Here is a 16,561-nt window from a genome sequence, read left to right as displayed (position 1 = left end):
CCTATTGGTATAGGAACCTAACAAATGGTATGAGACATTATCGATCAATTCTTCTTCTTCATGGTTCATTTGAGCTGAGTAGAGTTTAGCAGTGCAGAGTAGAGTTCAGCAGAGCATACCAGAGCTCAGCATAGCATAGCAGAGTGGAGCAGTGTAGGGTACTGATGGCATAGATAGTACAGTCGGGTAGATGGATCAGTGGATGGATTTCTCCATAGTTGAGAGGGAGTGTTAAAATTAGAAACTAGGGCCAAACTCCATGTGGGTCATCTTATTTATGGCAGATGATATTTTTCTTGGATCCCTCTCATTGAGAGGTGTAGGATTGATCTGAAGATTATCCAATTCTGATAAGTATTCATGGAGTTATGAATTTATTTGTGTTATAAGACAATTCGACAAGGTCAACCAGCAACCAAATAAACCCCACATGTGCTCAACATTTTAGTATAAAAGGAGATGACTTCAGAGTCATTTCTTACACACACTTCTATCTTGATTTCTCTCCACTTATCTTGGGTTTTTAGTGGAAGAGAAATCTAGTAGTGGAATCCCTAGACGTTGGAGGATTGAGGCTGCCCTAGCCGCGGTCAAGAAGAAGAATGTTGCCCTAATCTAGAGGATGCAGTCAAGTGAGAAGCCCTAATTGTACATGGAGGACAACCCTAGTATCTACGCAGTCTAGAAGAAGAAATATGTTGCCTAAGCACTAACGCTATCAAGAAGAAGCCCTAGTCTATATGCTATCCTCTACGCAACCAGGAAAGAGGTTACCCTAGACAGCGTGGAGAGTTATGTGGATAGTGGAGCCTTAGCTGCAGTATGAAGGGTCAAAGGGACAACATGGAGGTTGCCCTAGACAGCGTGAAGGGCGGTGGTGACAACATGGTGAGAAAGGGCAGTTTTGAGGGTAAGTTAAGGGTTGTTCCTAGTGCGTATTACTGGGTGTTGAGCATTGGGAAAGGTATGTAATTACCACTTATTTCTCTATCTTTTCCTTTAAATCATAACTTCTTTACATTCTAAGATGGTCATATGATAAAGGATTATGATAGAATTAAGGGGATTTGTGATTGATGTAAAATGATTAATTATTTTCTTTTTCTATGCAGAAAGTGAAGAAAATGGAAAATCACCATTTCAAAGGAAAAGACAAAGCAGGACCAAATGTTGTCCCTTTGACAGGAAACTGCATCCAGACGAGCAAATCAAGATCGGAGAACATGGACCAAGAAAAGGAAGAAGAAACGTGGTATCAGCGCAAGAGGACGAAAAGATAACTAAAGATTGAAGATATGGCGAATCCCTCAGGATCCTTTGATCCTGAGGGATCGCTACTGCAAGGCTATCTATATTTTTGGTATTTCTGCCTGGCCATTATAAAAAGGGATAGTGCTGCTAGCCCAAGGGGCAGATGCTATTGTTGATTTATAGAATTCACTGTTGTAATCTGAACTTTGATCGTTGACTCTCTCTCAAGAGCGATAGCTGTAACTCTGCTTTTATGATTAATACATAACTTCGTTGCTGTTTTGTCTTCTGATCTTGGAGTAACCGCAGCAGTGCGTCCCTGGTGGCTAAGGGCCTAGCCCTAGTGGATCACTTTCTTTCTATATCATTATTTTACGATTACAGTCATGTGTGGTTTGATTTCCTTTACTTGCTTTATTTAGTAATCTTCTATTCCTGAACATTTCTTGCTCTGTTATATTGAATTCATAATTGAATAGTAAGATTATTATTTGCAACTGAAAATGTTATGTTGTTCATTCTGAAACAATATCGCATTATCTAATTCGGATATTGATGTTCATTTACAGATTGATATTGCTGTTCATTTACAGATAAATATTACTGTTCATTTACAGATTGATATTGTTGTTCATTTAGCTACGGTTTACTTACAATTGTGATTGTTGTTCATTAGATTACTATTCCATTACAACTGCAATTGTCATTCCTTTATAACTGTGGTTAATACTCCTTATTTAGAATAAGATTACTGATTCCATAGTCACTGTGTCTTTACATTTGATTAAGTTTGATGTTCAATATTTTGTAGACTTACTTAGGTTTGTTGTTCCTTTGTTAGATTGCTGTTCAATCCCTTTATTAGTCAAAGGTTGCTGTTCAATTCCTTTTGGTTAAGATTGCTGCTTAATTCATTCCTGTAGATTAAGCTTTGTTGATCGATCTTTTCAATCGATTAGCTACTGTTCCTTTTCTGCGAATTGAATTGTAATTTCAAGTATTTGCTTTCATGTGAATAGAAAAGATCTACAACTGTAGCGAACATTGACTACTACTGTCTAGTTCCCAGATTGGAGACCTTGCCTTTGATTGATTTTCATTTACATCAGTTTATAGAGGAAAGAGTTATCATTACTGCATCCTTGATTGATGATTGTTGTAGTTTCTTAAGTAAATGATTTAGTTACAAAGCATTTAAGTTTCTTGCCATTACATTTAGAGTTTGTTTCCAGCATTCATTTACTTTTGTAAAGCACTATACTGCAAGCATTACTCTTGAACAAGTGACCGCCTCAGACTGAGTACTCTTGAGATAAAAAATCGTACCTAGATTAATAATCAATGCAGGGTAAATAGAGGTTAAAAAGACCCTTTTTACTGCCCAAGTTTTTGGTGCCGTTGCTGGGGAGAGTGTAGCCATTTGTTTCTTTTGAAGAGCGAGTAGTGTAAGCACCTGCTAGGAGAGAGTTGGGTTTTAAAAATGGAAGGTAAGAACCTACGTACGGAGCATGTAACAGCCCTGCTCCCCCGCTCACTTTCCTGCATATTTGTTGTTATTTTGCATAGAAATAAGTATTTGATTTGTGTGCATGACTAAGCAGAAAAAGCCAAAAAATAATCTTAAACCTCTACCCAAGCCTGATACAGCTAAGGGGCCGGTGACCCTTGGCCGATTGACCTTTATAGACAAAATCCTTAAAAAAGAAGAATCTCAGCCATCAGTAGGACCTAGAAAAGTTGCTTCTAGACAACCTACCAGTTCCCTTCGGAGGTGCACAGCCAAATAGAGGAGCAAGATTTTCAAGAAATTGATAATTCTAGCCCAAAATCGTTACAAGAAGGGAACCTTAGTAATCTCTACAAAGGAGGAGGAGAAACAGGGGAAACCGAAGAACGAAGATCTCCTCTTGGAATAGTTCAGCCATTAAGCAGCCCAGATAAGGGAAATGCTGTCAAAATTATCCAGAACAAAGCCGAAGAACCTGAAGAGCTAAGATCCCCCCAAACATTAGTTCAGGAAGGAACTCTCATCATCCCAAACAAAGGAAGTGCTGTTAAGGCAATTTCTATCAAGGCCATTCCTGTTCCTTCTAGCTAGCCTAGGAATACCCTCGTAGAAATCCCAGAAGGATATTGGCACATATTTGACCAAATGGCCCAGAACCAGCAAACCCCCAAAACCTCCACACTGTAATATCCCATTGTAGATACTGCAGTCAATGCATCTATGCAGGCCATTCCTCTCCAACATATCCTTACATTCCATGGCCTAACATCGAAAGATCCAGATGCATTTTTGTTTAAATTCGATGTGCTGTGCAGGGGATATGACTATACCACCAATACCCAAAAGCTAAAATTATTTCCCTCAACATTAAAAGGGGTTGCGTTACGATGGTTTATGGGGTTAGGTCGAGGTGTCATAAACGACTGGGATCAGATGAAAGGTGATTTCCTGAAAAAATATCAGGATTATTGTAGGTCTAGAGAGTTAAAGGATGAAATATTTCAGATGGTAGCTAGACCTAGTGAGACACTAGAAGAATATGTTGAACGTTTTCAGTATAATCTTCAAAGATCTCCTTATGCATCACTACCCTTACCTGAGAATGTATTAAAAACAACATTAATTAAAGCGATGAAGGAATAATGGGTTGAAACACTAAATATTATGGGAAAAGGAGACATTTATCAAGAATATTTTGCTGACATTATTGATTTATGTATCAGGAGTTCACGAGGCAACACTAGGCTAAAACCAGTGGAACGTGACAGATTCACAAGGGACAACAAGATCTCTGGTGAAGGAGTAACCCGTACAAAAGTCAGAAATTTACTGGAAAATTTCAAAACTGATATATTGGGGACTCTGACAACGCAACTCGATATTATGCAAGCAAAACAGAAACAAGTAGAAGTAGAGCAAAACCTGGCAATAGTCTGCCCCAGATGCAGAAAGAAACACAGCCATAAAGAATACCCACTAGTTGCAGTTCAAGTCTATGCTATTGGTACAAAAGATCACTCCACAGAGAACTATCCCTCACTTCCTGGTTTGAAAGCAATGTACAAAGAAGTGAAATAAGAATCAGAACCAGTGTACCTACTCAATCAGCGCCGTCAATGGCAGCCTCAACAACTAGGTATGTCCTCCAATCCATCTTCTTCTTTCCAACCTCCGCAATATCATGCTCATCAATATAATACAATGTGGAAAAATCAACCTCCCTTTTCAAACTGGTCACAACAACCATTTCCTTCATCACCATGGCCGAATCAAACAAGCCAATCTAATTGGCCAAACTTTCCCTACTCTCCACCATATTGGCAAAACAATGCATATCCAACACAATGGTCCCCTCCCACTTCGCAGAGTCAAGCCTGGCAGACAAACTGCCAAAGACCAATGAATCAGCCAGTAGGAACCATTCCACTCCCTCAACCTACACTGCCAGCACCATATGCACTACAACAAAATCCCCAGTCCAACTTAAGACTGTAACTCCCAGCCTAACCCAACCCGAACTCAAATAACAGACTGATTCAATCCATTGAAATAATCGAAACACTAGAGCTAGAAACCGATCTAAGGGAGTGCCACGACCTTCAATTAAGGTCTGGGTACATTATAGAAACTGAGGGAGAAAAAAATGTTCAAGTTGAAAATCAGTTACCCACAGAACAGCCATTACAAGAAGAAGATGTGGTCAGACAATAGACTCATGACCAAGAAACCACATCTTCTCCCCCATTCCCAGAACTATTAATCATACCGCGTCCTATAGAACATCTTGAATTTGATATTCTGGGAGAACTAAAGAATTTGTATATAAAGATCCCACTCCTCCAAATCCAAGATATCCCAATATATGCAAAAACCATCAAAGAGCTATGTATAAAAAAACCAAGGAGGAGAATAACAAATAACCCAAACGTCCAAGTAGTTAGCACCTATCTGATTTGTTATCAGGAAGAGAAGCACCTGTCAAATATGAAGACCCAGGAAATCCAATAGTGACAGTGCAAATCAATGGACAAACCTTTTCAAATGGCCTAGTTGATTTAGGGGCTGCAATTAATATTTTAACAACCACCACTTGTCAAAAACTGGGCATTACATCTGTGGAACCAACCTCCACCTTATTAGAACTGGCTGACCGATCAGTAGTTAGGCCAGAAGGTACACTACATGATGTAATGGTATTAGTAGATTCCTGGGAATATCCTGCTGACTTTCTGATAATAAACTCCAAAATCCAACTCGATGGACACCCGTTAATTTTAGGCAGACCTTGGCTTGCCAGCGTTGATGCTTACATTGGCTGCTGACAAGGCAGTATGCCAATAACTAGAGGGAGTAATATCAAGAATCTAGCCCTATACCCTCCAGCCCAGCCAAGTGTAACAATAATAAAAACTAAAAAACATCCTGTATCATACCTCACAAAAAACATTAGATCCCCATTAACCATGGAAGATGCCCTTGATTTTAAAGATCAAATGGAGGATGATGTTATTAACAACTTCATTAACCAATCTGAATCTAGATCCCATGTATAATGTCACATGATAGAGGCAGAATTTGACAATGAACTAGAAGAAGATCCTCTCAAAGACACTCATGATCAAACAATACCCACTACCTCTGTTTCAAACAGCAAAACTATAGAGATTGAGCCAGGAAAAACCTTGAACATCAATAATAACCTGACTCCTGAACAAGAAGAAAAGTTGGTCCAACTACTGAGAAAATATAAGGAAGATTTTGCATGGGATTATTCGGACATGAAAGGAATCGATCCCCAGCTGTGTACACACCACATTTATACAGAAAAATATGTGAGACCCGTTCACCAACCCCAACGGAGACTCAACCCTCACCTGAAAGATATTGTGAAATCTGAATTACAAAAGCTTTTGGATGTAAACTTTATTTATCCGATCTCTGATAGCAAGTGGGTCTCTCCACTAGTAGTGGTGCTAAAAAAGAATGGAAAGTGGAGGATTTGTGTAGATTATAGAGAGTTAAACAAAGAAACCCAGAAAGAGCACTTTCCTCTTCCATTCATTGATCAGGTATTAGACACATTAGTAGGAAAAAAATTCTTTTATTTCTTGGATGGCTTCAATGGATACAATCAAATTCAGATTGCCCTAGAAGACTAGGAAAAAACTATTTTTACCTATCCGTGGGGAACATTTGCATATAGAGTCCTACCCTTTGGCCTATGCAATGCCCTTGCCACATTTCAAAGGGCCATCCTCAACATCTTTTTAGATTTAATAAATGAAGGGCTCGAAGTATATGTGGATGATTTCACACCATACAGAGATGATTTTGAGCCAGCACTAGACACATTGGAAAAGGTGCTACAACGATGTATCGCCACTAGGCTCTGCTTGAGCCATGAAAAGTGTTATATGATGATGATTGAAGGGTTCATCCTTGATCATTATATCTCAGCAGCTGGAATACAGGTAGATCCGGCCAAAATTCAAATAATTTTGTTAATACCTACTCCTACCACACAGACAGGGGTACGCAGTTTTCTAGGATTTTCTGGTTATTATAGGAGATTCATGGAACATTTTTCTCAAATAGCTGCACCTCTATATGCACTGACAGGGAATGTTGATTTTGTTTGGACAGATAAATGCAACCGTGCTTTTGAGGATCTGAAAAAGCTTGTGTCAACAGCCCTGGTGCTCAGAGGCCCAAATTGGGACCTGCCATTTCAAATTTCATCAGATGCTTTAGACATAGCTATTGGAGCAGTCCTTGGGCAGGAAGAAGACAAAAAGCCATATGAAATCTATTATATCAGCAAGAATTTGTCTCCTGCTGAGCTAAACTACACTGTTATTGAAAAAGAATTTTTAGCTGTAATACATGCTGTAAATAAATTTAGGCATTATATCACTGGATATCTTATTGTTTTTTATACATATCACTCTGCCATAAAATATTTAGCAAATAAACCTATTACAAATGGTAGAGTAATAAGATGGATGATTTCATTGCAGGAATTTGACATCACAATAAAAGATCGACCAGGGAAAGAGAATCTTGTAGCTGATTTCCTCTCACGAATGCCGAAGCCAGTGGACGCAGCAGCAGTCGAAGATCAATTCCCAGATGAACATTTATTCACTATTACTGTCAAAACACCCTGGTATGCTGATGTTGCAAATTATTTAGCAGTAGGCCAATTACCAAAGCATCAGACCCCCAATGAACGAAAATAGATTGTGCAACGTAGTACCCGATTTTCTTGGATTGGGGGCTACCTATTTCATACAGGGGCAGCGATGCACATCAGAAGATGTGTCCGTGAAGACAAAATATTTGACATTATGAAAGCCTATCATGACAGACCGTGTGGCAGACATTTCGCAGATCGAAGAACTAGTCACAAGGTTCTGTAAATAGTGTATTACTAGCCCACAATCTTTAAAGATGCTAAGAAATTTGTTCAAGCCTGTGACAATTACCAAAGAGCAGGACGCCCTGGACAGTCCGACGAAATGCCTTTAAACCCACAGCTAGTAATCAAACCATTTGAGCGTTGGGCGCTCAATCTTGTTGGTCCAATCAACCCATCATCAAATCAGAAAACATATATTCTAGTAGCAACAGAGTATGTTACCAAATGGGTTGAAGCAGAGGCACTTCTAAGAGCTACAGAGGACTATGTGATTCATTTCCTGTTCCAAATATTTGTGCGATATGGCCTCCTAAGGGACATAATCATGGACGGAGGACCATATTTTGTAGGTAACAAAATCGCTGCAACATTAAAAAATTATCACATTTAGCACGAAATTACCACTTTGTATCACCCACAGGCAAATGGCCAAGTAGAGAGCATGAATAAGGTGATAGAGGCAATATTAACAAAAACCATTGCATCACACAGGTGTGATTGGGCTTCAAGATTGCCGGAAGCCTTGTGGGCATATCAAACGACATGGAGAAACACCACCGGTTATTCACCATATTAGCTAGTATTTGGAAAGGAACCCATCTTTCCAATAGAGTTCGTAATACAAACATTAAGAACAGCATAGGAGGTTGGTCTGAAATTAAATGAGGCACAGACTAATAGATTACAACAAATTAATGAGCTAGATGAAATTAGGCTCTCGGCTCTTCAACACACTGCATTAATCCAACAGCAGAGAGAAAAATGGCACGACACCCTGATCAAAAAGAAAATCTTCCATGAAGGAGATTGGGCACTCCTATATGACTCCAGGTTTCAGGATTTTCTAGGAAAACTTCAGACTCGATGGCTTGGACCGTATGAAATCCAGAAAGTGCATGACAATGGCACCATTACTTTGACTACTATTGACGGATCTGGACATACCTTTAAAGCAAATGGTCACCGAGTGCGACTGTACCATAAACCGCTTACTCGGGAATCCTTCTACCAGCAGCTCCAGGAAGATTCTGATATGTAGATTCTTGCTGAGGAAAATAATTCTTCCTCGGCATTGGTTCACTAAATAATTTCATTGTTCTTAAAATTTGTACATAACTTTTTCTTTTTTGCTTGTATAAATTACTTTCTGAATATATTTTTGCATTTCTGCATTTTTTGCATTTTGTTGTTCCTTTATGAAGGAACAGCATTTGCGCCATTTTGTTGTTCCTTTACGAAGGAACAACGCTTTTGCATTTTGTTGTTCCTTTCCGAAGGAATAACATTTCTGCCTTTTTGTTGTTCCTTTTAGAAGGAACAACACTTTTGCATTTTGCTGTTCCTTTCCGAAGGAATAGCATTTTCATTTCTTTTGCTGTTCCTTTCCAAAGGAATAACACTTTTCGCATTTTTGTTGTTCCTTTCCGAAAGAATAGCACTTTTGTTTTTTTGTTGTTCCTTTATGAAGGAACAACACTTTTGTTTTTTGTTGTTCCTTTCCGAATGAACAACACTTTCGTTTTCTGCAATTCCTTTCCGAAGGAACAACACTCTAATTTTATTGTTGTTCCTTTCCGAAGGAACAACACATTCGTTTTTTGTTGTCCCTTTCTGAAGGAACAACATTTCTGCATTTCTTTTTGCCATTCCTTTCCGAAGGAACAACACTTCCGCTAGATTGTTTTGCCATTCCTTTAAAGGAATATCCCTCCTTCGCATTTTTTTTCGCTTCTGTCGTTCCTCGGAAGGAACCACAGTTTCAATTTCGGATGATCTTAGGTTGTTCCGCTAAAGGAGCGGTATTTTATTTCGCGCTTGCTTTATTTGCTGTTCCCATTAAGGAATAGCTGATGTTCCTATTAAGGAACAACAGTTTCAAGTATGTTTTTTTCTTTTGCTTGCTATTCCTCTTAAAGGAACCATAGTTTTTGCGTGTGGATGTTCTTTTGTTGTCCCTCTTAAGGAACAACAGCTGCTCCATCTAAGGAACAACACTTTTTGAGTGCATTTTTGTTTTTTGTTTTTGTTTTGTGTGTGTGTGTGTGTTTCATCATTTAGCAGTTTTTTGCGAATGATGGTTCATTTAAGGCACAACTATACATTTATGCAAGAATACAAAAACTAGAGGATACTGAAATCAACAAACCAAAGAAAAATCATTATCTTTAGAGAAATTGCTTTGAATCAATAAGAGAAAAGAGGAAAGGACACAACTATTTATATCACTTTGCTATCTTTTTTTTCACTAAAACCAATTTGATTGATTATTTTTATCATGTTGATTCTTCCTTAAATCTTCATAATTCTGTTTGATCATTATTATTAAATGAGAATAAGGGCATATTTTCTTCTATTGAGATGTTCAGAATTCCTCCACCATCCCTACTCTTAAGGAGTGTTGAGCCACCCTCTGTATATAAATAGGAATGTGCTATATAAAAGAAAAGAAAAAAAGAAAATACATATCTATATGATTACTAACATGATTTGTCAGATGAAGGATAGGTGGTCTCATCAAGAGCCAGCCTACCATGATCATAAGGAAGCAAGTGAAATGGCATTCCCACTATGGCCACCACACCAGAGATATGATCCAAGAGGCATATCAGAAAAAAAAAAAAAAATGTCCTTGGAACAGGGGGTCTCATCAGGAGCTGGCCTGCCCACCTTTCACTCCTTCCTGGTGAATGGCATTGTGATTCATCTAGTTACCAAGCCAGCACAATGGCCTCCATTCTAACATCACACAACACTTTCCTAGGCATCCACAAAGGATTATGGTTCCAAGGGTGAAATAAGCAACTCTGTCAAGGTTATGGACAACTGTGGGCAACAGAGCTCTACCGATGGTATTGAAGTCATATTTTTCATACACCAACAGTCATTATAAAGCCTTCTTCTTATATCTTTAAATTCATTTCAAATGAGATTATGTTATATAACCCTTTTGAACCTTTTATACATGAAAATAATTTATACATCAATCGTAATGGTTAAGGTGGATAATGACTGCATAAGAACTTTTACTTACGTCAACCTGTCCTATCCTCTATTTTTCGCATCATATCACAGAATTTCCATATTTATTAGTGATTTCCATCATAAGCCTTGATTTCAATAATCCGATCATTTTTGTAAACATGTCATGGATCTATACGTCATTCCTTTATTCTATTGTACGATTGCAGTTTAGCATGCTGCTCCTTTATTTGCCAGCCAAGGATGGCCTATCACATTTCAGGGGGGTGCGAGTGATCTCCATAATTCACTGGCATACGTGTCAACTCATTATTTGGAGGTATTATGACTCCATCAAAACTCGGGAATAAAAAGTTTAACGATATTGTATTTCCCAATATGCACATCTTGTTGTTCCATCGCCATTTCTGTGTTTTTGCTCTGTAAAAATTAACTGTGAGCTAAAGTTTGAATAGCTTGCTATTCCATCGACAACTCTGTGTTTTTTAACAGTGAGTTAAAAATTTGAATAGCTTGTTTTTCCATCGTCATCTCTGTGTTTTTTTAACAGTGTGCTAAGCTTGAACAAAATGGGAGATAGCAGATCAACCCAGGGTTTTCACCCCTGAAAAACCTAATCAGCAGGACGAGAACACTAAAGAAGTGTTCCAAGCAGGAAACATGGAAATTAACCAAGGCGAGGGTGAAATCCCTGATGAACAAAACCCAAGCCCAAGAAAAGTAACAGCTGTTCCTTCGAAGAAAATTAATGAAATCAAAAGGTTGTGAAAGGAACAACAGAGACTTCTTAATGTAATTAAACAACCGCAAACAACAAGTAAGGGTCCTAAAAATGGGGAAAACCTCAAAAAGAATCCTTGGAGCAAAGCTTACAGCCACTAAGGTGAAACCCCATAAAAAGAATACCAAATGGACTCAAGTCAAACCCGTTATTATTTAGGACTGCAACGAACAACATGTGGCTGTTACAAATGCAGAAACACAAACAGAAAACACACCAGCCTATGACAAGGAAGTTTAGACAGAGGCATTGTCCTCTAGCATCATGACCAACTGGACAGTTCGTGAGAAGGAAACACAGACTATAAAAACCAGATGTCGCAATAAGGAGATCCAGGTAGATCTCCAGCCCAAAAATATCATGATGGATAAGGACTCGAGGATAGTGAAACTTCAAAAAGATCTGGCACAGGCCCAACAAACGATAGAAAAGCTCATAAGGAAACTGTTCCTCAGGAGAAATATCAGAAGTTACAACAGTAGGTAAAGAACATCAATGCATTAGATAGCGAGGCCTTCGATGGATGGCGAAGGGCAGAGGAAAAAGTTAAAAACGTAACCAATAGACTAGACACAGTTATGAATCAATTGGATACCTTATGTTCTCTATATACTGATGTTCTAGCATGTAGGGCACCTGCCAAAAACTATGCTTTGTTTTTGATGGAAAGGTATTTACAATTGAAAATTAAGGCTATTAAGGTAGGGGTGCCTATAGAGATAAAAACCATTGATGATTTCATAAAATTTTGCAAGCATTACGAGGTGAAAGTCCAATGATTGCTATGTGAGTTTTATTTGCATAATCTTGTGTTGGACGGTGGAATGGAAAATAACCCTAGCCCTTTTGTGGGTGATATCTAGCTTCAAGCATTTATCTCTTTTGCTGTTAACCAGAGAAAGTGGCTTAAATCCTACAATAGCTTCCACGGACAAGAGAACGGGTTATATCTGTGGGTAAGGGGTGAACCTAGAAACCCATTGCAACTATGGAATAAGCATAGAAGCTTAATGAGAATGAAGGGTGTGATCCAGACATTGAGACCTATTCACACAGTAGTTGTCCGAAAAGGGGTAAAATACTTCCTAGCCATCAAAGACCTTGCCATAGCAACAGCCAAATTCCGATACCAGACTTCCAATCAAAATATCCAAGACAGAGAGCCATTCAATTATGAAAATTTTAAACTGGCTGCTGATCGCTTGGTTACCTATCGTGACCTCATCTTGAGAGAAGGCCCGTGTTGGTTAGGTTGTAGGTTTCGAAGTCCAATCATCTGGTATCCTGCACCAGGGTATAGAGCCTTATATGAATTGCCTGAAGGGCAGATGCTATTGTTGATTTATAGAATTCACTATTGTAATCTGAACTTTGATCATAGACTCTCTTTAAAGAGCGATAGCTGTAACTATTCTTTTATGATTAATACATAACTTCATTGTTGTTTCATCTTCTGATCCTGGAGTAACCATAGCGGTGCGTCCCTAGTGGCTAAGGGCCTGGCCCTAGTGGATCACTTGCTTTCTGTATCATTATTTTCCAATTACAGTCGTGTGTGGTTTGATTTCCTTTACTTGCTTTATTTAGTAATCTTCTGTTTCTGAACATTTCTTGCTCTGTTATATTGAATTTGTAATTGAATAGTAAGATTATTATTTGCAACTAAAAATGTTATGCTATGCATTCTGAAACAATATCGCATTGTCTAATTTGGATATTGATGTTCATTTACAGATTGATATTTCTTTTCATTTATAGATCGATATTACTGTTCATTTACAGATTGATATTGATGTTCATTTAGCTACGATTTACTTACAATTGTTATTGATGTTCATTCGATTACTGTTCCATTACAACTGCAATTGTCGTTCCTTTATAACTGTGGTTAATACTCCTTATGTTAGAATAAGATTACTGATTCCATAGTCGCTGTGTGTTTACATTTGATTAAGTTTGCTATTCAATATTTCGTAGACTTACTTAGGTTTGTTGTTCCTTCCTTAGATTGTTGTTCAATCCCTTTATTAGCCAAAGGTTGTTGTTCAATTCCTTTTGGTTAAGATTGCTGCTTAATTCATTCCTATAGATTTAACTTTGTTTTTCGATCTTTTCAATAGATTAGTTGTTGTTCCCTTTCTGCTAATTGAATTGTCATTTCAAGTATTTTCTTTGGTGTGAATAGAAAAGATCTAAAACTGTAGTGAATATTGACTATTGTTGTCTAGTTCCTAGATTGGAGACCTTGCCTTTGATTGATTTTCATTTACATCAGTTTACAGAGGAAAGAGTTATCATTACTGCATCCTTTACTAATGATTGTTGTAGTTTCTTAAGTAAATTATTTAGTTACAAAGCATTTAAGTTTCTTTCCATTACATTTAGAGTTTGTTTCTAGCATTCATTTACTTTTGTAAAGCACTATACTGCAAGCATTACTCTTGAACAAGTGACTGCCTCAGACTAAGTAAACTCTTGAGATAAAAAATTGTACCTGGATTGGTAATTAATGTAGGGTAAATAGAGGTTAAAAAGACCCTTTTTACTGTTCAACACTAGGCAGATTAGGCTGAGGAACAACAGGGCATACTAGGCCAAGGAATAGCAAGTGTGGAGGCCGAGGAGCAGCGTGGCAGTTCTGTAAGAGAAGTCAAGTTGTTGTAGGTGCAACATATCTATTTTAGGGCTTCACAATTATTGTTTAAGGGCTGCATTGAAGGGTTGTAATGTCACAAAGCTTAAGGTCAGATTGATAGTTTTTTAGGGCAATGTGCTGAAGATTTCCTGAAAGCTAAAACAACTATTATGTGAGGCCATAGCCAACAACTAGATAAAGGGTTGTAGGGTGATGCCCTAACCAATGATGTAGTGCAACGTCATGGAAAACAATATGGCAAGGCTATTAGACAGCAGAAAAGGTATGCTAAGGCAAAGAGCATGGACAACATGGAAAGAAAGAAAACATGGAATGGCCATGTCACTAATAGTGGGACAACATTATGATAAATAGGACAGCTGGCTATATGTTGCTGCTAACTAGTGTAGCAAAGTAAATGGAACTGCAAGGCGGCTAGTGTAGCAAAAATGCATTGGACAACACCCTACATAGCACTGCAAAGATGCATGGGACAACAAGCTACATAGCGCCAAAAAAATGCATGGGACATCAAGAAAACTTGTAATCGATAGTGGGATAGTTGTATGCTTCATAGCACAGTAGTGACTAGCATGGTACAACAATGGACAGTTGTGCAACATCAAGTGCAGCAGTATGAAGTGTACAGCCTGGTCATGAGGTCCAGCATTGTGATGATGGGTGCAGCATGTGTAGAAATTCCCACCTCTAGATTGCCTACTAATGCAATGTACTAAAGAAAAACACTTGATCTACTTCTACAAGAAATTTAGCGGAAGCTTAATCGAACATGAGCAACATCAAGCATGAACAGATATAACTGAGAATGAGAAGTAATCAACCATAACATAGAAGATATATCACTGGGGAAAGCACCAGCCTAAAACCCCAACTTTGGATTATCATACAAGTGGAAATCTTGTTCAAGTTACAAAAAGAATCAGCTCTCAAGCTATCCTGCTCTCTCTATAAATCAAACAATACAACTCACAGACTCAAAAGACATAGAATATATCTTCCTTAAGCCCTCCAAGACTCCTATTTCCTTGTGCAGTTTTGATTGGGGTCCAATGATATCACATGTTTGAATTGGCCTCATCACGCTCACTGTAACCTCAGGTCCAACTGCGCAATCCATAAGGAATAATATTCCTTCTACATGCAAGGAATATTCACCAAGGAATATCCTAGCAATTGATAGTACACTGTCCCTCCTTCTGATCTCAACTAGGTCTCTGATTGAACTGACATGCATGAGTTATCCATGAGTGAATCTTCAGTTATCTAAATTAGAGTAGTTACATGCATGCAAGCATTAACTAATTGAACTCTCATTAATTTAACAAGCTGTTAAAATAATCTAACTAGACTTGACTAAGTTAAAATAAGTCAACTAATTACAACTCAATATTACAACTCATCCTTATCTCTTTAATTGAAGGTTAAATTCCTCAATCAAAGGAGACATTGTTGCACATCCTCACATAGACTTCAAGTTTGACTTTCCTTAACTAATTAACTCAAGATGAATTAATTAATTAATTTCCAAACTGCTGTTGATATCAAATTCTAATTTTACTTCCTGTGTTTAGTCCAGGGACTGACTAAAATAAGAAGGGATCCCGAAATGCTATTTTTAGAAAAGCTATTTTTAGCACTTTCACTTTTCACCCATTGTTGCTAAGATCTCCAATGGCTAAAACTGCTATTTATAGCTCGACTATTTATAGTAGCACTATTTTTAGCATTTTCTAATTTTAGCATTTCTTATTGCAAATCTCAACACTCCCTCTCAACAAGAAAGGGATTATTAGTAACCCCGATCCTGTCTCTGTGGAACTTGAACTTGCATTTTGATAATGCCTGAGTCAAAATATCTGCATCCTACTCATCGATCGAAACATACTGCAACATCATGATCCTCTTGACCACACAGTCCCATAGATGATGGTAATGGATATCTATATGCTTGGACCTGTCATGAAACACGAGATTCTTAGAGAGTTTTATGCAACTATGATTATCACAGTATATCACCGTAGGATCCATCATCTGATGAAACAATCCCACTAGAATCTTCCACATCAAAATGGCCTCGCATGCTGCCTGACTGGCAACCATGTATTCAGCCTCTGCTGAGCTAAGTGCAACTGATCTCTGTTTCCTACTATACCAAGAAACTGTAGCTGAAAAAAGTTTGAATATTCCTACAGAAGTGCTCTTCCGGTCTGATGGACTACCTGCCCAATCTGCATCGGTGAAGCCTTGCAGCTTCACTCCCTCTATCCGTCTGTACCATAATCCGTATTATGTAGTGCCTCTGATATATCTCAACACATGATTCGCTGCCTTCCAAAATAGTTTGGTAGGCTGAACCAGAGCTTGACTCAGCTGGTTCACTGCAAAGCATAAGTCGGGTCATGTGTTCACCAAATACATGAGTGAACCCACCAAGTGCCGATAAACAGTAGCAGCTACTACCTCACCTGA

The sequence above is a fragment of the Pinus tabuliformis genome, chromosome J (genome assembly GCF_031772625.1).
Source record: "Pinus tabuliformis cultivar Carrire ecotype Pingquan chromosome J, CPIR1, whole genome shotgun sequence".
Lineage (NCBI taxonomy): Eukaryota > Viridiplantae > Streptophyta > Pinopsida > Pinales > Pinaceae > Pinus > Pinus tabuliformis.
This window is presented reverse-complemented; position numbering follows the sequence as displayed.